Genomic DNA, 22575 nt, shown 5'->3' with positions numbered 1-22575 from the left:
CACATCTTTGTAAACAAATAAATTCTGCTTTCCACATCTGTTCTGCTCCAAACAATTCCTTCAGGGGACAAGAGCTCCTACCTACTTATAAATGTATTGATTTGTTTTTTAAATGCTATTTACATCTATATAGCCCGCCTTTCTTGTTGGGACTGAAGGCTGATTGCAAACTATGAAAACAGTGCAGTCAGGCGGCATAAGACATCGTATAAACGATTCAACAAGAACAGGATTGCAGACAAAAATAATAATACATGCCACACTGTAACCAATGCAGGGAATGAATTACAAAAGCAGAGGGCAATACAGTAAGAGTGGAGAGAGTGGACAGTGAGAAGGTTTTCTCCCTCTCTCATAATACTAGAACATGGGGTCATCTGCTGAAGCTGGAGGGTGAGAAATTCAATACAGATAAAAGGAAGTATTTCTTCACACAATGCATAGTTAAATTGGGGAACTCCCTGCCCCAGGATGTGGTGATGGCTGCCAACTTGGAGGGCTTTAAGACAGGACTGGACACATTCATGGAGGAAAGGGTTATCCATGGCTACCGGTAAAAATGGATACTAGTCATGATGCATACCTATTCTCTCCAGGATCAGAGCAGCATGCCTATTATATTAGGTGCTGTGGAATACAGGCAGGACAATGCTGCTGCATTTGTCTTGTTTGTGGGCTTCCTAGAGGCACCTGGCTGGCCACTGTGTGAACAGACTGCTGGACTTGATGGACCTTGGTCTGATCCAGCATGGCCTTTCTTATGTTCTTAAGAGCAAGGTAATGCATACAATAAACAGCGCAATAGATTATAATCCCATTCTCTTTATAAAATCACCCCCTGAACCATTCCATTATGTGTGTATAAAGTGCCATCAAGACACAGCTGACTTATGGCAACACAATAGGATTTTCAAGGCAAGAGACTAACAGAGGTGGTTTGCCATTGCCTTCCTCTGCTTAGCACCTGGTATTCTTTGGCAGTCTCCCATCCAAGTACCAGCCAGGACTGGCCCTGCTTAACTTCTGAGATCTGATGAGGTCAGGCTAGCCTGGGCCATTCAGGTCAGGGCATTCCGTTATATCACAAACCTATTTCCTTTATAGGAAGGCCCTCCTGAACATCTTCAGGTTTCTACATTCTGCAACAATGATAGCCATGTGGCCTCCTCAGGCAGGCCATTCCACAAGGTGGGAGCCAGAACTGAAAATGATCAGGTAGAAGAAGAAGAAGAGTTGGGTTTTATATGCCAACTTTCTCTACCACTTATGGAAGAATCAAACCAGTTTACAATCCCCTTCCCTTCCCCTCCCCACAACAGACACCCTTTGAGGTAGGTGGGGCTGAGAGAGCTCTAAGAGAGCTGTGACTAGCTCAGGGTCACCCAGCTGACTTCATGTGTAGGAGTAGGGAAACCAACCCAGTTCTCCAGATTAGAGTCCATCGCTCCAAACCACCGTTCATAACCACTATACCACGCTGGCTCTAGCAGCAGCTGCCATTCTTACCCATTTGCAGGGGGACACTTTCAGAAGGCTTTGCTCAGATGAACAAAGCTGTTCTGGTGGAGCATCGCAGGTTGGCCTTCAGAGGTTTCCCTTGTTTACTTCGAAGGAGAGGAAAGCTTTGTCTTGGTGGAGGGATGTATGTACGGAGCTATTCTCTGAAGCTCACGTGCAAGAGCTCCATGTTCACAGAAGAGCACCCTTCGAGCTCTGGGTCTATGCAGAGCTTTCCATTCAGGGTCTTCTCAGTTATGTGAATCTGCAATCAAACTGCTTAGCAGATGGTGATTACCAGGGTGGCTATATTTTGGCAGTTCTTCAAAGTCAGTAAATCCCACAGTACAAAACCATCATTGGGAAATCTCCGAAGTGGGTGGGGGGGAGTTTGATTTGAAAATGAACATTAGAAGCTGCAAAAGGCAATAAAAACAGGGTTGACAAACAGGGCATGATTCTCATTGACTCTAGAAAATAAATCTCTATCTTGATATATAAAATAAATGCTTGTAAGATCCAGAGTCATAAAATGACAGAAATGAGTAAGCGATCATTTAGTTCAAATGTGTTCGGCTCGTATTTCTCCAGATGCTTCCCCCCCCCCCACTTGCCAACATCTATCATGGAGACCGACTTGCTGAGTCACATCAAACCTTTGCAGAAGCGGTATTGATGCACGTTATGCCTTTGTCAGAATATTGGCGGCCGGATCAAATAAGTAATCCATAACAGCCGTTATCAAATACATATTTTCTTTAACATATTTATAGCACGACTGGTGGCAGAGGAGATGTAGGTCATAATCCGCACTGAACCTTCAGGGCAGCAAAGAATCCAAATATCTGAAGCAAAGGAGTCACTACCTCCTATAAATCATTCCCCAATACCATAGATATGAAGTAGAGGTGGGGCTGCAGCCTCAGTGGTAGAGTGGCATCTGCTTTGCATAGGGCTGCCAGCTCCAGGTTGGGAAATAGGACCTCAGCAAGGAATAATGCCATAGAGTTCACCCTCCAAAGCAGCTATTTTCTCCAGGAGAACTGATCTTGGTCGTATGGAGATCAGTTGTAATAGTGGGAGATCTCCAGGTGATACATGAAGGATAGCAACCCTACACCAACGGCATCCATGCGACTGGAGCCTGGCCACAAACCAGGTAGCCATTCACATTCCTGAAACTCTCCTGTGGGCATTGCCACCAATGGTTGTAATGGAACACCCATGCAAGGAGCTGGGCAGTTCTGTTCTTTGCCAGCTGCAGCTTCGAAGCTTACTGGAAGAGTAGCCCAACACACCACATATAGCAATCTATCAGTCAGGTTATCAGAAGATGAGTGACAGCGCTAAGATGTCAGATTTGTGGAAGGGGGAGACCAGGGTCACATCTGCAGCCAGCCATCCCTCCACCCCGATTGTGCGGCCTCTGTGTGTTTAGACGAAGTGCCTGAACATATGCAACTGAATGCATTTTAAAGATCTTAAGAACAGCGCTGGTGAAAGAACAGCGTCCCCTGCTCTCAAACTGATCTGAAACCTCCCATGGCTGCTAATTACCATTTTAAAAGCAGTGGACTGCATCACATATCTCCCATCATCAGGTCTCGTGTGTCCCTGAAGCACAGCAAAACAGCCTGGGGGGCTCCATATATAGCCCAAAGGCAAGAGAGAACTCCGAAAGAAAAGGGAAATTTAATTAGATAAATAGAGCTGCTACATTTATAACATCTACTTTTGGTGTGATGGTTCGAGCATTGACCTAGGACAGAAGAGACCCAAGTCCAAATCTCCACTCATCCGTTGTTCGACTAGGTTGATACTTGCACACATCTTGTATGGGAGACATATACAGCCCAGCATAAAAACTTGAGACAATCATACCAGATGTTGGTGTAATTGGTAATATATACAACCTATTACATGCCTGGTCTGTTTTATATTGCCTGTATATGTATATATTTCTGTAAATGTGTGCATGTTTTACATGGGTTTCAAATAGACCACTGAGAAAGGCCATATAGGCCGAAACGCGTTTGGCACGTGGTTATAGATATCAGCCTTAGGAAATGCCATTGTGCTGCTTTAACGTTTTTAAAATAATTTTAATCTTGACGTAGCACTTCTAATAAATTGTATATTTTCATTATTTATATATTGTTTTCATCCCACCCAACCTTGGATACCCAACTAGGTCAGGAGAGACCCAAGTCCAAATCACCACTCATCCATGAAGCTTGCTGCTTCATCTCTCAGCCTGATCTGCCTGGAGGAGGGAGAATACTTTGTGCCTTCTTGTGGGGAAAAGCAAGTCCCAAACGCAACAAATAAATATATTGAGTGTTGGTTCTTGTAGGTTATCCGGGCTGTGTAACCGTGGTCTTGGAATTTTCTTTCCTGACGTTTCGCCAGCAACTGTGGCCGGCATCTTCAGAGTAGTAACACTGAAGGACAGTGTCTCTCAGTGTCAAGTGTGTAGGAAGATATAGTCAGAAAGGGGTAGGGTTTGAGCTGAGTCATTGTCCTGCAAAAGTAATGTGCTAATCATTGTCCTGTAAGTATCAAGATAATGTGCTAATGACGGTGTGGTATGTTAATATGGAACCATTGTATCCTGAAGTGATCTGTTAATGTGTGAAGTCCAAAGCTAATCTCCATGGCTATTGTTGACTATAGTCTTTGTTAGTCTGGAGGTTTTTAGGACAGGAAGCCTAAAAAGTGTTGAGTGTTGTTTGAGTGTTGTTTGAGCTTGTGCAAGGATTTTGAACAATCCCATTGTTATTCAAGGACGATTTTCGAGTTTCTCATCCCTGCTGCTTTAACCCCGTTTTGATTCCACGAATCCCTCGCCCGAACTGAGCATGAGATGAGGATTGTGCCATTTCCTGTTTCCTTTCAGAGTGTTGTGTAAGTTTTTCAACAATATTTAAGTATTAGTAAATCAGAACGATGTATTCCCTGTAGATGATACTCATAAATAATGTAGGAATTATGCATAAAAAACTGGACCACGTGTATACATAATGCAATAACATAAACAAATCTAGAAAACCAAAGGCAAAAGATGGAGACTCAAAAGAACTGACGAAATAAGAAAGCAAATCCGAAAAGAAATAAAACATACAACTTTTGCTCATCTCTTTTGCTATCCAACAAATTTTTCCTTGGCACACAATGTAAGTCTTCGTAGCACTCTAGCTACGTCACTCTAGCTGCGTCACTCTAGCACTTACATAAGAAAGGCCCTGCTGGATCAGACCAAGGCCCATCAAGTCCAGCAGTCTGTTCACACAGTGGCCAACCAGGGGCCTCTAGGAAGCCCATGAACAAAGATGACTGCAGCAGCATTATCCTGCCTGTGTTCCAAAGCATCTAATATCATGGGCCTGCTCCTCTGATCCTGGAGATAGTAGGTATGCATCATGACTAGTATCCATTTGAACTAGTAGCCATGAATACCCCTCTCTTCCATGAACATGTCCACTCCCCTCTTCAAGCCTTCCAAGTTGGCAGCCATCCCCACATCCTGGGGCAGGGAGTTCCACAATTTAACTATGTGTTGTGTGAAGAAATACTTCCTTTTATCTGTTTTGAATCTCTCTTAGTATTCCTGCTAGAGCAAAGGCACATTCATTTTCTCTCCTGTACCCCTCCATAGAGGCCACAGAGGCCTCGGTCTACAATATTGCCAAGGGGTGGGGGGGTGGGAAACCAACTGCATTAAAATAGGCTGATCAAATGAAAGTGAACGCCATCCCTGCCTGTAACCTTAGGAGAAATAGACCACCAGATGTCACTGTGACTCAAGAAGCAAGAAGAAGTTTTTACAGACTGGAGTTTTAATGCTACTCCAGCAGTTTAGTCAATTACCATAGCCAAGATAATGTCTTTAGCACCACCGGTCCTGTTCCAGTGGTACTTTGGTTCGGGCCATCCTGAATGTCAGCAAAATAAAAGGGAACCACACCAAACAACAGAGAAGAAGATGAGTCACAAACTCGTAATACAAAAAATATGTTTTGATAACCTTCATGAGGGCTATCCATGAAAATATACAACATCCAAGAAACACACTTTGAAGGAAAATGTAAAAATGTTTATTTCTAAAGCAAAAGAAGGCGAGACAGCTGAGTCCAAATGCAATCAAAAATAAAAACAGTTTTTTTAAAAAAAAAAATAGAAATGCAGCAACAGCTAGAAAGCAGGTATGTACCATTGTGGCCAGGATGACACTTTTAGTTTCTCAGGCTCTGTTCATGGTATTTGGATTTGAAGGATTCTCGGTGTGGTTTCAGGCTCTCAACCGTCTTCCCCACCCCTTCAGTGTTCTCAGCGATTCCGTGTTCATTCAAACATGGGCTATCTCTTTCCTCTCAGTTGGTGATCCGTTGCAGCATTGAGAAGCTCCTATGTTTAAATAAACTTGAGATACTTAGAAGAGACAAGACAAAAGGGTCTATAATAAGAGAGTAACCAGTTCTGTTGCCTCCCATCCTTTATCCCATGGGAAGGAAGAAGAGCAAACATCTGAAGTGCTCTGAATAATGTTTTGCACGTCCAAAAATCTAACCTACTTTCATAAGAAGAGCCATGCTGGATCAGATCAAGTCCAGCAGTCTGTTCACACAGTGTTCACACCTGGCTAACCAGGTGCCTCTAGGAAGCCCACAAACAAGACAACTGCAGCAGCATTATCCTGCCTGTGTTCCACAGCACCTAATATAATAGGCATGCTCCTCTGATCCTGGAGAGAATAGGTATGCATCATGACTAGTATCTATTTTGACTAGTAGCCATAGATAGCCCTATCCTCCATCAACATGTTCTGTCCTCTCCCCTCTTAAAGCCTTCCAAGTTGGCAGCCATCACCACATCCTAGGGCAGGGAGTTCCACAATTTAACTATGCGATGTGTGAAGAAATACTTCCTTTTATCTGTTTTGAATAAATCACCCTCCAGCTTCAGCAGATGACCCCGTGTTCTAGTATTATGAGAGAGGGAGAAATGTGCATAAATTCCACATGTTGCAGAACCAGGTTTTGCTGTTGCGGAATTTTCCCCATGCGCATTAGTGCTGAATACCCACTCCTCTGGATATGTGTGTGATTATTGTCTCTTTGAGTAGCGGGGATGAAAAAAGATGGCAATAAACTGAGAAGAATCGGAAAAAGTTGGTGCCTCAGCATCTGTCTACATTTCCACCAGGAAAACAACATACTCATATATTCAGCCCGCTTCTGCTGCTTATAGCCCAAGGGAAGCTGACTGGCATCTAACTTTGCTTTTTAAAGATGCTGAATGCTGGTTTCCCCCCAAGGGCCCTCCCACAAGTCTGAACAGCGATGATGGACACAAACAAATGGAAGAGTCTAGACTACAGAGCTGGCCCAGTCCCAAAGAGAGCGCACTAAATGCGTGTAAGCAATGAGCGCAAACAGACGGCATGCATCAGCAGATAAGTGCCTTGCTCAGTTCATGAATAGATTCTCCCCTTTGATTCAGCACCGGAGCTGTCAATTGCCGTCCAAAGTGACCTTGAGTATCTTAGGCTCAAAAACATGCCACCGTGTTGTATTCGTTACGAAGACTACGGTATATTTGTAATATATATGTAAATGGTTGATCATAAAAGAGGATTGCTTTGTTCCCCTTTCGACCCGCTTGGGGAAAGCGGTGTAAATATTACACTGCCCTTCGCTGGAAGGAAAGCACATTGGAGACTTGTGATTAATTTTCAGGAGATGGAATGTGACAGGATCGGAAGCCAATAAAGGTCCCCAGCAAAATCAACAGAGGCCGCAAAACCAATAGCAGCCAGCATGGTGTAGGGGTTAAGAGCGGTGGTTTGGAGCGGTGGACTCTAATCTGGAGAACTGGGTTTGATTCCCCACTCCTCCACATGAGTGGTGGAGGCTACTCTGGTGAACTGGATTTGGTTGCCCACTCCTCCACATGAAGACAGCTGGGTGACTATGCTAGTCACAGCTCTCTTACCTCAGCCTCACCTACCTCACAGGGTGTCTGTTGTAGGGAGGGAAAGGGAAGGTAAGTCAGTTTGATTCTTCCTTAAGTAGTAGAGAAAGTCCGCATATAAAAACCAACTCTTCTTCTTCTACCCTCAGCAGTTTTTGCAAGCATCTAACACAATGTCACTTTCCAGAATCTCACACAACTGGGACCCCACTCCTACACATGAAGCCAGCTGGGTGACCTTGGGCTAGTCACACTCTCTCAGCCCCACCTACCTCAAAGGTATCTGTTATGGGGAGGGTGAGGGAAGGTGATTGTAAGCCAGTTTGATTCTCCCTTAAGTGGTAGACAAAGTTGGTATATAAAAACCAACTCTTCTTCTTCATGGCACAAGTGGGGATTTGAACCTGGACCTTCCAGATCGCAGTCCAACACTCTAACCACTACACCACCCTGGCTCTTACAGAACTTGTGATCTGAATGTAACAAGAATGCCAATCTACTCTTGGCCATTTGTCTCTGTACTCGTTAGATGTTCTCCCTGACTTTAGCTCCTGAACAAACTTTATCTAGAGGGAATGCTTTATTGATTGCTGCCCTTTTGTAAATCATGATACACAACAAAGGACTCAGGAGCTTTACGCCAAGAGTAAAAACAGATTGCATTGCATGACGGGCTTAAAGGGAACCAAGGACATTTCCACTCCTTCTGCCCCAGTGGCTAATAGTGCAGACCTAAGCATACGTATACCCTTCAAAGCCCATTGTGTGTGTGTGTGTGTGTGTGTGTAAAGTGCTGTCAAGTTGCAGTCAACTTATAGCGACTCCTGGTAGGGTTTTCAAGACAAGTGATTAAGTAGAGGTGGTTTGCCATTGCCTTCCTCTGCAGAGTCTTCCTGAGTAGACTGGCTTCAGATCTACAAATTCCACCATAGAAACCTAGAGTTGGAAGGGACCACCAGGGTCATCTAGTCCAACCCCCTGCACAATGCAGGAAATTCACAACTACCTCCCCCCCACAGCCCCATGACCCCTGCTCCATGCCCATAAGATGGCAAAAAAAAAAAAAAAACCCTCCAGGATCCCTGGCCAATCTGGCCTGGAGGAAGATAGGTTCCTGACCCCAAAGCGGCAATCAGCATTTCCCTGGGCACATAAGAAAGGACCACAAGAGCCACAGGAGTTGGTTACTTCTTATTTGTTTTATTGACATTGTATTTTTTTCTGATTGTATTTATTAATGTAGTAAGCTGTTTTGGGTTCCTCTGGGGAGATAGGTAGCAAATACAGTATACTCTGTGACACGAATCTTCCTTCTGCTGAATCAGACCCCTTGGGCTGTCAAAGTCAGCACTGTCTATTCTGTCTGGCAGCAACTCTCCAGGGTCTCAGGCAGAGATCTTTCACATCATCTCCTCTACTTTATCCTTTTAATTGGAAATGCCAGGGATTAAACCCAGGACCTTCTGCATGCAAAGCAGATGCTCTACCACTGAGCCATGATTCCTCCCCTGGGAGGTCATTCCAAAGGGTCTGTAATGGTAAAATGAACGTTCATGGGATGCCATAAGAAAGCTTAGCATTTATGCAATGTCTACAGAGCCTTTTAAAGGCAGTTTTCTTGCAAAGACTCAAAGCAGCTTGTTATAAATAATGCATCATGGTGCCAATACAGTGCTTTTTGCAAGAGGGCTTTTACAATCCGTCTGTCTCTGAATGTTCAGACAGTCACCAGATGAAAGTTGGATTGTCAATACTGAAACTTACCACATTTTGACCATCCCGTGTAACTAGATGGGTTGCCAACCTCTAGGTACTGAGTAGATAAGAACAACAGCACGTTGACTGACATTCCTTGGTGTAAATGTAGACTTAGATTGAAAAGAACGTGCCTCAGTACTTTGTCCCTTAAAAAATTCCTTTAGCTTTATATTTCTGAAGAATTTAAAAAGGTCTACTCTAGTTCTAAAAGCAGAGTACCGAGGAGTGGGTACAAAACCCAAGCCTAGATTAATCACTCTTTCCTCCTCAGAGGTCAGAATTCTGGAGGATAAATTCACAATGAGATTAGTAGTGCCTTGAGATGTCTCTAGTGGCTATGACGGCTGGGTTTGTTTGGTGCGAGGAGCTCTTGGGGGACCCCGTTGAGGCTTAGAGGCATAAGAAAAATCTCTGCGACCCGAGCGAAGCTGGTAGGAGGAGCCGAACGAGCCCCCGCTGGAGATACTAGAGTTACCGCGTTCAGAGGAGGAAGAGGCTTCAGAGTCAGAGCCCCTAGCCGCCCCCATTCTGCTTTACACCAAGGAATGTCAGTCATTATATTAATACCTTCCAATCCATTGTCCTCCGAGATGTGGATAAGTTGGAAAAAAGGAAGGCATGGAGAAATTCTCCTCCTCCTAACATCAGCTCCAATGACATGTCTGTTCTGAAATCTCTATCTGAAGACAATTCTATTGTATGGCGGCCAGCAGATAAAGGAGGGGCTATTGTGATACTGGACCTTCAAAATTATGAGAACGAGAATATGAGGCAATTGCAAGACACTAGATTTTATAAACGTGTCATCAAAGACCCCACGGAAAGGGTGTCTAATGTGATTAAGACAGTTCTATATGAAGGGGTAGCCCTCAATTACATAGACAACTCTTTAGCTGACTTTCTTTTTGTGAAGTACCCACGAGTGCCTATCTTCTATTCCCTGCCTAAAATCCACAAGACTCTGAACAACCCACCAGGCAGACCTATCATATCCGCAATAGGTAGTCTTTTGGAACCTATCTCTAAGTATATTGAATCGTTCCTGCAGCCATGGGTCAAGGGGACTCCTTCTTATATAAAAGACACTAAAGAGTTTATCACCAAGGTTGAAAATTTAGAAATCTCCCAGGAAGCAGTGTTGGCAACATTGGATGTCTCTGCACTTTACACCAATATTCCATTGGAGGGGGCCAGAAGAATCCTTGAAGAGAGACTAAACCTTCGGGATAATCCATCTCCACCTACACATTTTCTATTAAGTCTGATTGATATTTTATTTGATAACAATTTCTTTAGGTACAGGGATCAGTTTTTCATTCAAACCCAAGGGGTCGCAATGGGTGCAGCATGCGCCCCCTCAATTGCAAATCTGTACATGATTTATTTTGAGGAGCAATTTTTGTATAACAGTGATCCCTTTAAGACTCATGTAAGATCATATTTCAGATTTATTGATGATTTATTTTTCATTTTGAATTCAGCAGATGCTTTTACTTTGTTTCATACCTGGATCAACTCTCTGGATGAACATCTCCAATTTACAGGCTCCTGTAATGAGCAATCCATTCCTTTCCTTGACGTGACGGTCTTTAGGACCCAGCAGAACACTTTGGCAGTAAAACCTTTCTGTAAACCCACGGATCTGGGAGCGGGATTGCATTTTCATTCATTTCACCCACTTCATCTGAAATTGAACTTACCATATAGTCAGCTATTGAGACTGAAACGCAATTCTACGTATAATCACGATTATAATCAAGCAGCTTCAGCCTTGACTAAGAAGCTACTGGCCAGGGGATACGCGGAAGTGGACATTGAAAAAGCTCGAAACAAGACTGAACGAATGAACCGAAGCTCTCTTCTCTTCAGTGAAGGCAGAAGAAGGGATACTGCCCCTAGGATTTTTGGCTCTTTGGAACACAATCACTTAACATATGATATTAAAAAAAAAAAATAAACCGACACTGGCACATCCTACAGAACGTACCTGGATGCCAGTCACCTCCCTTATTTGGTTTAAGGAAAACTCAGTCCTTTAAGAATGTTTTAGTTAAAACTGATCATCTAGTTCCCAAGCCCGGACCGACCATCATCGGACATCATAAATGTGGCAGGTGTTCGGTGTGCCCACTGAGTCTGCCGATAAAGGAGGTTAGCTCCTCCGCATTCAATTTCAAATACCAGCTGAAGCATTTCAGCAACTGCTCATCACGGAACACCGTGTACGCAATTTTATGTCCATGCTCTCTTCTTTACATAGGTTCCTGTACTAGACAGTTAAAACTTAGGATTGGTGAGCATAAAGCGCGCTTGCGCTCTAAGGTCTTAGACGCTCCCCTCACGCAACACTATCTGGACAAAGGACATTCAGAAAATGACATGTTATTCTTTGCCCTCTGGAAGTTCAAACCTCGTTCATATTACCAACAAGATGTTACAACAATTTTGCACAGGCTAGAAAAGAAACTGATCTTTCTTTTTAAAACAATGTATCCTGCAGGACTTAATCATGAATTTGATTTGGTAAGTTTCCTTTAAGTAAGGAAGATACGTTCATTAGCCACAGCTGACTCCTATCTATATCTCCTAATACATTTCCCTTTAGCTAGTATCAGTTGCATAACCTCTCAGTAGGAATAAGGAACCTTGGGTCTTGAACCATATCAGGTCAACAATATTATGGGGTAAGAAAATATTTTTTTGAAGGATTGTTATATGTAAATGTGTACATTTATTAAGCTTTCACTAATAATGTAATTTCATAACAAATGCATTTTTTAATGTGTCCTTAGAGGCTACATGCCCCGTGAAAAAATATGATTTATGGACATTAAGTATAACTGAAGAATTTATGGATATTAAGTACAACTGAAGAAGCCAATCAGGCAAAACGACCACTTATCTAGAAGTGTCGTCTTTTGATTTATTATTGGAGCCTTCCTTGCATTCTCCCCGGAGAGACGGTCGGTCTGAAGCACGGCCATCGTGGGAAAGTTGGGTTTCATAGGAGTTTTTCTTCATGGAAGTCGGGTTTGACTCTTTTTGGTTTATGAACTTTACATTGGATTCTCCTATGAACTGGGAATGAACTTGAATTCCTTTTGAAATATTGCTTTGGTGTATTTGGTTTGATGTTTACTATTTTTTTGGTTATTATATGAACATGAACAAATGTTTTTGTACCATACATTTTTCTAGTTGTATTTATTGTGATTGAGCCACGTGCTGTTGTTCTTATCTACTCAGTTCTTGTCAGCATAGGTCTTGTGTTTTTTCTAGAACCTCTAGGTACTAGCTGGAGATCTCCTGCTCCAGTCACCTAGAGAAAATGGCTGCTTTGGCAATTGGACTCTATGGCATTGAAGTCCCTCCCCTCCCCAACCCCCACCAACCTCAGGCTCCGCCCCAAAAATCTCCCACCAGTGGCAAAGAGGGACCTGGCAACCATAAGTGTAACATATAGACAAAACCCACAATAGAAGAAGAAGAAGAAGAAGAAGAAGAAGAAGAAGAAGAAGAAGAAGAGTTGGGTTTTATCTGCTTTCCCCCCACAACAGACACCTTGTGAGGTAGGTGAGACTGAGAGAGTTCGGAGAGAACTGCGACAAGCCCAAGGCCTTCACGTGTAGGAGTGGGGAAACCAACCTGGTTTACCAGATTAGAGTCATGAGGAGGAGTGGGAAATCAAACCCTGTTCTTCAGATTAGAGTCCATTGCTCTTAACCACTATACCACGCTGGCTCAACACAGATTTGTATGCAAAATCAAGGGCTTTCCAGCTTAAACCTATGCTGGATTGCACCTTGACCACCAGTAATGGAGGTTTTGCAAATGAAGCTAACTTTTTAAATACAACCAATTTTTTTGCAAAGACAAAATTAGCTTTTAAAAATCTTGGGAGTTTCCATCTGCTTTCCTACTGCTGCATGTGGTGGCATGATCCAGAGATGTTTCAGAACATCTGAAATCTATGCCTTACCATTGGACTCAAAATCTTCCAATGGGGTGCAGGGACAGTTGCTTTTAAAGAATGGGTGCTCCCCCCCTCCACACACAGACCTTTCCCCTGAGCCAAAATGGCCCCATTGGGGAGTTATTTGAATAACGTTGGAGCTGCACATATTTGGAATACTCACATGCACTCCACAGTTATTCCAGTAACTCCTCACTGAGGCCATTTCAGCTCTGGAAAAGGCATGAGTGGAGGCCCTTCTTTCCCTCGCACTACTATCCTGAGTCAAATTGGCTCCCGCAGGCTTCAAAATCGACATTCCTTGCAACTGCTGTGTGACTGAGGTGAAAACATGTTGAGTCCAGGGAACCCAGACCCAACTCATTAAAAAAGTATCATGTAGTTTGGCCCTAATATACAGGTACACATGAACACATGAAACTGCCTTATACTGAATCAGACCCTTGGTCCATCAAAGTCAGTATTGTCTACTCAGACTGGCAGCAGCTCTCCAGGGCCTCAGGCTGAGGTCTTTCACATCGCCTACTTGCCTAGTTCCTTTAACTGGAGATGCAGGAGATTGAACCTGGGACCTTCTGCATGCCAAGCAGAGGCTCTACCATTGAGCCACAGCCCCTCCCCACGTTGGGGACCTCTGCTCTAATTCTTTCTCAAAGTGGCCCCCTGACAAAACTAGTTAATAGTTTGCCGACATTGAATTTCTCCCATCCCAATACTTTTGTGAGCTACTGCTGTGTAGTGATTAGAATGCCGAACCAAATCCATTCAGTCATGAAGCCCAGGGGGTGATCTTGGGCCAGTCACAATCTTTTAGTCTAACCTATTTCACAGGGTTGTCATGAGTGAAAATACAGAATATTCCCAACCCTGAGCTCCTTGGGAGAGTGGATGGGCTATAACTGTAACTATTAGAAAGTAGAGATAACTGAAAAATGCTGGAAATAAAGTGAGGATGTCACAGATTTGCCCAGATGATCGTCCTGTATCTCAAGGGTATCAGCAGTCTCCGGCAAACTTCTAAGGAAAAGGGAGCCTTTTCCTATTGGCTAGCACAGCGACACCTGAAATCCTTTGAGGCACTTAAGGGATTGGTAACAATACCTTTGAAAGTGACCGTTGACAGACTGTCTCCCTGGTGATGCCGAATCCATAGAGATCCGGCCAAGACCCCGAAGGGATGCCGGTGAGCTGCAACCACAGAGGGAAGGAAGATGGAAAGAAATGCCTTTGCGGAAGGGAACTAGCCTCATGGAAGCCTTGAAAACTTTGCTTCACTGCACGCCATGTCTGAAAGGTAGGAGAACGAAAATAACTTTCGTCTCGGCACTATTGACTTGACACACTTTGCAGAACCAAGATAGGGTTACAGGATTGAGTATCTTTATAAACATGCCCGTGAACGGCAATTGAATGGCTGAGACCGGCTCCTGTGCTACGAAAGGAAAGAAGGAATATGCCACTTAGTCATTACTGAATACAAATAGCTCCTTCTCCGAAAATGGATTATTTATGAAAAGTAGGTGCAAAACAGCTGGTTGAGCATGATATTAAGTATGCAATCGGTTATTGATAAAGGCTGCTCTGCCGGTTATATATCCACCGGCAATGGCTAATTGTATGCGACGCGGCTAATTATGTTAATTGTGCCTGAATTGTACGACAGGAACATTTTCCACATCGCAAGAAAATGAATGTCCAAATGTTGGGACGATAATACGCCTCAGCCGCACGCTAGAAGGGGGGAGGCACTGTGCATTAGGGAAATTGTTTCCAAATGGTTTTGCCGTTCCACTCAAAGGTTCTCATAAAACACAAAAGATAGATCGTTGTGCATAAAGCTTCGGATGTGCGTGTGTGTTGGGGAGGAGGAAAATGGTACAGGTAGTATTTAATGTACGCCAAGCTACAGCCAGGTTCATTGTGCTAGGTATGGCTCTATAATCACAATAAACACCACTTCAGTCTAAGGGTTACACAGCACTTTAAAACAGCCTGAAGCGCTTCTTTATCATCATCATTTCTTTATTTATCTGCTGCATTTCTAAACTACCTTACAGCTAAGGCACGCCACAGTGGTTTAAATTTTAAAATACTAGAACAGAAAGATATAGACGATTAATTAAACAGTAGAATTCTTTTAAGCCATCGGTGGTTTCCTTAGTAGTTTTTGGCACGGCCTCCCAAACTTGGGCTTCTCCTGTCTAGCTTTGCCCTCAAGGCAGGCGAGTCTTTAGGCCTTGGGGAAACGAGTAGAAGCTGCCTCCGCCGGACTCTCAGGCCTCTGGCGCCTTCCTCAGGAACTCTGCAACACATGAGCCTGCCTTTTCCCGAGTCAGAATTGCCTACTGACTGCCAATGGCTATCCAGGGTCTCAGACGGAGGTTTTTCACATCACTTACTACTCAATCCTTTTTTAAACTGGAGATGCTGGGGATTGAACCTGGGACATTCTATGTGCAAAGCAGATGCTCTACCACTGAGCCACAACCTCTTCATAGAGAAGAGGCACAGACTATCCTAACCCCCCCTGTTTCTCTACTACCATCAGGAGTGCCAACTAACCAGAACTAAAGTGGTCTGGTTATATTTTCACTTTTCAGGCCAGTTGCCAGAAAGGCAAATGGCAACACTGCCCTACCCCCATATATTTTACTTATATACCTTTGGTGAATATTTTCCTCTGGGCTTCCCCCTTGGATTAGGGTTGCCAACCTCCAGGTGGTGGCTGGATATCTCCCGATATTATAACTGATCTCTAGGTGACAGAAGAAGAGTTGATTTTTATATGCCAACTTTCTCTACCACTTAAGGAAGAATCAAACCGGCTTACAATCACCTTCACTCCCCCTCCCCACAACAGACACCCTGTGAGGTAGGTGGGGCTGAGAGAGTGTGACTAGCCCAAGGTCACCCAGCTGGCTTCATGTGTAGGAGTGGGGAAACCAACCCGGTTTACCAGATTAGCTCATGTGGAGGAGTGGGGAATCAAACCTAGTTCTCCAGATTAGTCCACCGCTCCAAGCCACTGCTGTTAACCACTACACCACGCTGGTTCACCTGGAGAAAATGGCCACTTTGGAAGGTGGACTCTATGGCATCATACCCCATTGAAGTTCCTCCCCTCCCCAAACCCCACCCTTCTCAGGCTCCACCCTCCAAATATCCAGGTATTTCCCTACCTGGAGCTGGCAACCTTACCTTGGATCCAACTCAAACTCCTGAGCTCTCCTAATTCCATAACTTTCCCAAACCACTAGGCTTCACCTTGGTCCCTGCAAAAAACTTCTGAGCCCTGGGTGTAGCTTCAGACTCACTTCTGTTTCCACTCCCAGGTACCACACTTTATTCCAAGAGCTGGTAAGAACATAGGGTCAGCAGTAATCTGCCTGTCCACTCCTCCCATATGATGCAATTAGATTGTATGCTGTCCCTTGGGTGGAATAGTAATTTTTGGCAATGCACTTTTTTTGCCATAGAGATAAGACGAGTCACAAACAGTCCTGCACTTCTGGCTACTGACTGAAAGCATCCATAGGTACTGTGGAACACAGGCAGGACAATGCTGCTGCAGTCATCTTGTTTGTGAGCTTCCTAGAAGCACCTGGTTGGCCACTGTGTGAACAGACTGCTGGACTTGATGGGCCTTGGTCTGATCCAGCATGGCTGTTCTTATGTTCTTATATTTTGGACAGGAAAACCAGCTAGGAAGAGGGTTCTCTCTCCTGTTTTCTACAGTGCCTGCCCCATTTTCATGCCATTGCTGGTTTCAAACATGGTTTCTTCTGGTTGGTGATCAGCCTTGGGCCCTGGAGTCTCGCTGATATATGATTAGCTTTTCGTATCTCTCTACTTTTTGCTACCCAAGACTCTTATCCTGGGGTCTCAAATGACCCTCTTAAGTGCTTTCCCACATGGCAAGGATAGCAGGAAGGTATTTCTAGAGGCGCAGGGCATCTCTGTTTTCTGTTCGTTGTTTTAAAATAAAACGAGAGACCAATGGTACCTTAAAGCAGAACAAAATTCAACCCAGCATAATTTTTCTTGAGTCAGAGCTCGCTTTCATTAGATCAATGGAGGGTGCATCAGAGCTGTTCATCTGCCTAATGAATATTGATTTCATGCATATGATGAAGTGAACTCCGAATCCCAACGAACTCCCGTTTTATGTTGCTGCTACAGATAACCATGGCTTCCCATTGGGAATTAACATCTTTGTTGTATGAATACAGTTTTAAATTGAGCTTTCTTTGGCAATCTTGCAATTGGCAAATTTGATGTTTGTGGCTAATGGAATTATGGGTTGTCCTCTGATCTGATTGTCCTTGGAGCCATTCATAAATAGGGTTGCCAGCCTTCAGGTGGTGGCTAGAGATCTCCCGCTGTTACAACTGATCTCCAGGCGACAGAGATCAGTTCACCTGGAGAAAATGGCCGCTTTGGCTATTGAACTCTATGGCATTATACCCCACTGGATTCCCTCCCCTCCCGAAACCCTCCCCTCCTCAGGCTCCATCCCCAAAATCTCCAGGTATTTCCCAACCCAGAGTTGGCTACCCTATTCATAAAACTGAGAACCATCTCAGAAAAAAGGGGCTGTGGCACAGTGGTAGAGAGTCTGATTTGCATGTAAAAGGTCCCAGCTTCAGTCCCAGCCCTCTTCAGTTAAAAGAATCAGGTAATATGGTGATGATGAAGATCGCTAGTACAGAGTTGCGGCCAGTCAAAGCAGATATGTTTATATGTTTTAGGGGAGGTGCCATGGCTCAGCAGTAGGCCATCTGCTTGGCATGTGGAAGGTCCCAGGCTCAATACCTGGCATCTCCAGTTAGAAAGGTCAGGTAGGAGGCAATGTGAAAGACCTCTCCCTGAGACCCTGGAGAGCTGCTGCCAGTCTGAGTAGATAATCCTGAACCTGATGGATAGGGGGATTGCACGCTCTGAGTGGGAAATACCCTGAGATTTTGGGGGTAGAGTCTGAGGAGGGGAGGGTTTGGAGAGGGGAGGGACTTCAATGCAATAGAGTCCAATTACCAAAGTGGCCATTTTCTCCAGGGGAACTGATCTCTATCAGTTGGAGATCAGTTGTAACAGCAGGAGATCTCCAGCCACCACTTGGAGGCTGGCAACCCTACTGATGGACCTGTGATCTGATTCAGTATAAGGCAGCTTCATGTGCTCTCTCCATTGCAAGCAGGGCTTTTGGGGGTCGAGAGAAAACAGGGTTCACTAATCCTCTTTGTGTGACAATGAATGGAGCGTAAAGGCATTTCACAACTGCTAATGAAAATGCACCTTTATGGAAACAGGGAAAAACTGAGAACTCCTTAGCTTTAGTTCTGTAAGGGTGTGTCTGCGCAGAAACTTCACCTCTTCTTCACCAATTAACTATTAAAGTACAGGGCACTCCCTGTGGAGTAGGGTTGCCAGGTCCCTCTTTGCCACTGGCGTAGGGTTGCCAACTCCAGGTTGGGAAGTACCTGGAGATTTTGGGGGCGGAGCCTGAGAAGGGCAGGGTTTGGGGAGGGGAGGGACTTCAATGCCAAAGTGGCCATTTTCTCCAGGGGAACTGGTCTCTATCGGCTGGAGATCAGTTGCAATAGCAGGAGATCTCCAGCTAGTACCTGGAGGTTGGCAACCCTACACTTGTGGGAGGTTTTTGGGGTGGAGCCTGAGAAGGGTGGGGTTTGAGGAGGGGAGGGACTTCAATGCAATAGAGTCCCATTGCCAAAGCTGCCATTTTCTCCAGGGGAACTGATCTCTATTGGCTGGAGATCAGTTGTAATAGCAGGAGATCTCCAGCTAATAACTGGAAGTTGGCAACCCTACTGTGAAGGCAGAAACTAGCAGTGTAATCCTAATCAGATTTATGGCCTTCTGAAACCATTTTTATCTCAACCACCAGGAGGCTCCGACCTGGCCCCACCCACTTATGTTTTCTTATGTTCTTACTTCCTAAAAACACTTGGCGGACATAATTGGCAACTTTCTTACCTCCCACTGAGTTTTTCCAGCTGTTTGCTACCCAAGACTCCTATTCTGACTTGCCCCCTAAATTGTTCCCCTTGGGTTTGTGGACCCCCAGAACACCAGAAGCATCTGGAGAAGAGGAGGTTGAGGGGAAACTTGATTGCTTTCTTTAAGTATTTGAAGGGCTTTCACTTAGAGGAGGGCAGAGAGCTGTTCCTGTTGGCAGCAGAGGATAGGATTCGCAATATGGGGTTTAAATTGCAGGAGGAAAGGTACCGGCTAGATATTAGGGGAATTTTTTTTAACAGTAAGAGTTGCTCGACTGTGGAATCAGCTATCAAGGAAGGTGGTGAGCTCCCCCCTCACTGCCAGTCTTTAAGCAGAGGCTGGCCAAGCACTTGTAAGGGATGCTCTAGGATGATCCTGCATTAAGCAGGGGGTTGGACTAGATGGCCTGTATGGCCCCTTCCAACTCTATGATTCTATGATCAAAGTGAGGGACCGTAATGGTATGACATTTGATCGCAGCGAAGTGGTCACCAGGGCAGGACCATAGCCAAGGTGGGGTTGATGGGTCTTCCCTAGGCTTACCAGGTCTTTTTGCTCCATCGCAGGGAGCTCTTCAGCAGTGTGCGATGTGCAAAAGCACCTTCCACAATGCGCACATGCCCCCCCCTCCGTGCAATGCGCACATGCGTACTGCACAATGTGCCTACATCCCTTCCGGGTTTACTCGGAAGTGGTGCGGATGCTCTATCAATCTCTGCTGAAGGTTGCTAGAGCGTCCGAGTCGCTTCCAGGTAAATAGCTGCTAAATAAACCAGTGGTTGGACACTGTTAGGGCTGCCAGGTCTCCTGCTATAGCCCCGAACCCCACTGCCTCTTGGTATGGTGGTGGGGGAAAATGAGTCACAGATCATGTTGACAGCATGACATCATTTCTGGGGGCGAACCTGGAAGTGATGTCACAATGTTGATGTGACACTCTAGCATTAAACAGAAACTTGTGGTATCCCTCCCCAGTGTCCCTCCAGTTTCCTGCCGGATGCTGGTTGGTAACTGTAGCCACTCCCCAAGGACATCACGTGGACACGCATGCACGCGTTGCCCACCGGCCCTCATCTGGTTGGCGGGCAGCCCGGTGGATTGGTGGGATTTTACCCGCCGCCACCGGGCCCTTGGCAACCCTAGTCTTCCCTTCCAACCAGAATCATAGTGATAGCTTGAAAACTTCCATTTCAGTAATGAAAGACTGCTTCCTACAATGGGAACCTTCTTGGTTGGAAAAAAAAGGATCCATGGCGGGGAGGGGTTCTATTCAAATGCTCGTGCTTCCAACTCTATCCAGCCTGTTGCTGTCCCCGCTGGCTCAGGATGGATTCTTCGAGATAACAATCGCCCCTTATGCTGAAGTGAACCTGAAACAAATCCCCTTTTATCTGCCACGACGCAGAGAATGGCATGGTGCCTGCGAGGGGCAAGGGGTAACTTAAGTATGTGATTACTTATTTACAGGAGGGGCTGTTACGAGCGAGTGCAACCTTTGAAACGGTTCTTATTCAAGTCGTACGTTTCTGACGCGAACAATTCCACGATTTTGTGGTGCGCAGAGACAGCTGGGTCTCCTGGCAGGGTTGGAAAGCTTTTGTTTCTTCACTCATTTGTTTCTTCATTGGCCTGCCTGGAAAATGGCAGCCTCAGGTAGTAAAGGAAAGGCTCACTTCTGCCAGAATCAATGACTGATGGACATGAATGTGTACATCGACCTAAAGATTATTGAGTTGCCTGTAGCCTGGCTTGTCCCCAGAGAATTTTTCCCAGGTAGCCTAAAATGCTAGCAACACTACCTGAGTACTTCTCCTGTTATAAATTTATGGGGGAAGAGGATGGAAAAGACCAAGTACTATCAGTGTAGCAGATTTCTGGGAGACCATTAGTGAAATGAATTCCTCTCCAGAAGTAAGAACTGTGATTTATGATAACAACCTATTTCTCACTACAGGCAAAAGGAAGGAAATAATTCTGCCTAGATAGACAGCATAAATTTCATTTCCCCCCCTTAATGGCTGACCTAATCGAGAGAGCATCTCCCAGTGGGGCCGTAGAGAGAGTCAGGCCAAGCCTGCGGGCTCTCCAATCTAGGCATAAAGTTGGAATGGTTTAAAATATAGTAAGCTATAATTGGTTTAAATTGCATCCCATCTCTCCAGCCTCAATTAGTTTTCATTCACCCTTAAGAGGCAATAATAAAAAGGAGTCAGAAAAAATAAGAACATCTAAGAGAACACATCACCTTTCCTACATTCAATTTTGAAATATTGTGACTGTGTAGTTGCAATCCACACAAACCTAGCAGAAATACTGTTCCTTTCAATGAAGTAATGCAGAGATAGAGACCTTATGCAGAGATAGAGACCACTGATCCATTCAGTCCAATGTTGTGCTATCCAGTAATACGGGACTTAATGAACTATAAATATGTGGCAGGAAGTCACATGTTATCAGAGTAGGGTTGCCAGGTCCCTCTTCGCCACTGGTGGGAGGTTTTTGGGGTGGATCCTGAGGAGGGCGGGGTTTGGGGAGGGGAGGGACTTCAACGCCATAGTGTCCAGTTGCCAAAGTGGCCATTTTCTCCAGGTGAACTGATCTCTGTCGGCTGGAGATCAGTTGAAATAGCAGGAGATCTCCAGCTAGTACCTGGAGGTTGGCAACCCTATTACAGAGTCACATGACAGGAAGCTGGTGATCCAGAATTAAGATCTCACCGGTGTCAAGACCAGGACCATGAGCGGTAAACTGGGGGAAACAAGGACAGGAAACACAAGCCAAGCACCATCAGGTGAACCGTGGTGAGGAACAACAACAAGAAGAGTTGGTTTTTATACCTGACTTTTCTCTTCCACTAGGAGTCTCAGAGCAGCTTACCATCACAATCCCTTCCTCTCTTCACAACAGGCACCTTATGAGGTAGGTGAGGCTGAGACAGTTCTGAGAGAACTGTAACTAGCCCAAACAAGGTCACCCAGCAGGCTACATGTGGAGGAACGGAGAATCAAACCTGGTTCTCCAGGTTATAATCCAGAATCAAATCCCCAGTCTAACATGAAGCTTCCTGAGTGACCTCATTCCTCTCTCTCTCCCCACCACCATCCCCCAGGGGGGACCTGGCAACCCTATTCTCTTGGCCTACCTCACAGGATTGTTGTGAGAGTTAAATGAAGGAGAGGAGAACCAGATAAGCCATCCTGGGCTCCTTGGAGGAAGGGTAGAATAAAAATATACTAAATGAATCAATAAAACACAAGGAACACATTTTTACAGCTAAAGTGACTGTATGCATTGCCAGAGCCCCAAATAAATAAGAATTGATATTTTAAAGCTCAGAAGCACCTTCCTTAGATAAATAACTC

This window comes from Euleptes europaea, chromosome 5, assembly GCF_029931775.1.
Source record: "Euleptes europaea isolate rEulEur1 chromosome 5, rEulEur1.hap1, whole genome shotgun sequence".
Taxonomy (NCBI): Eukaryota; Metazoa; Chordata; class Lepidosauria; order Squamata; family Sphaerodactylidae; genus Euleptes; species Euleptes europaea.
The sequence above is the reverse complement of the archived record's forward strand: the minus strand, read 5'-3'. Positions refer to the sequence as shown.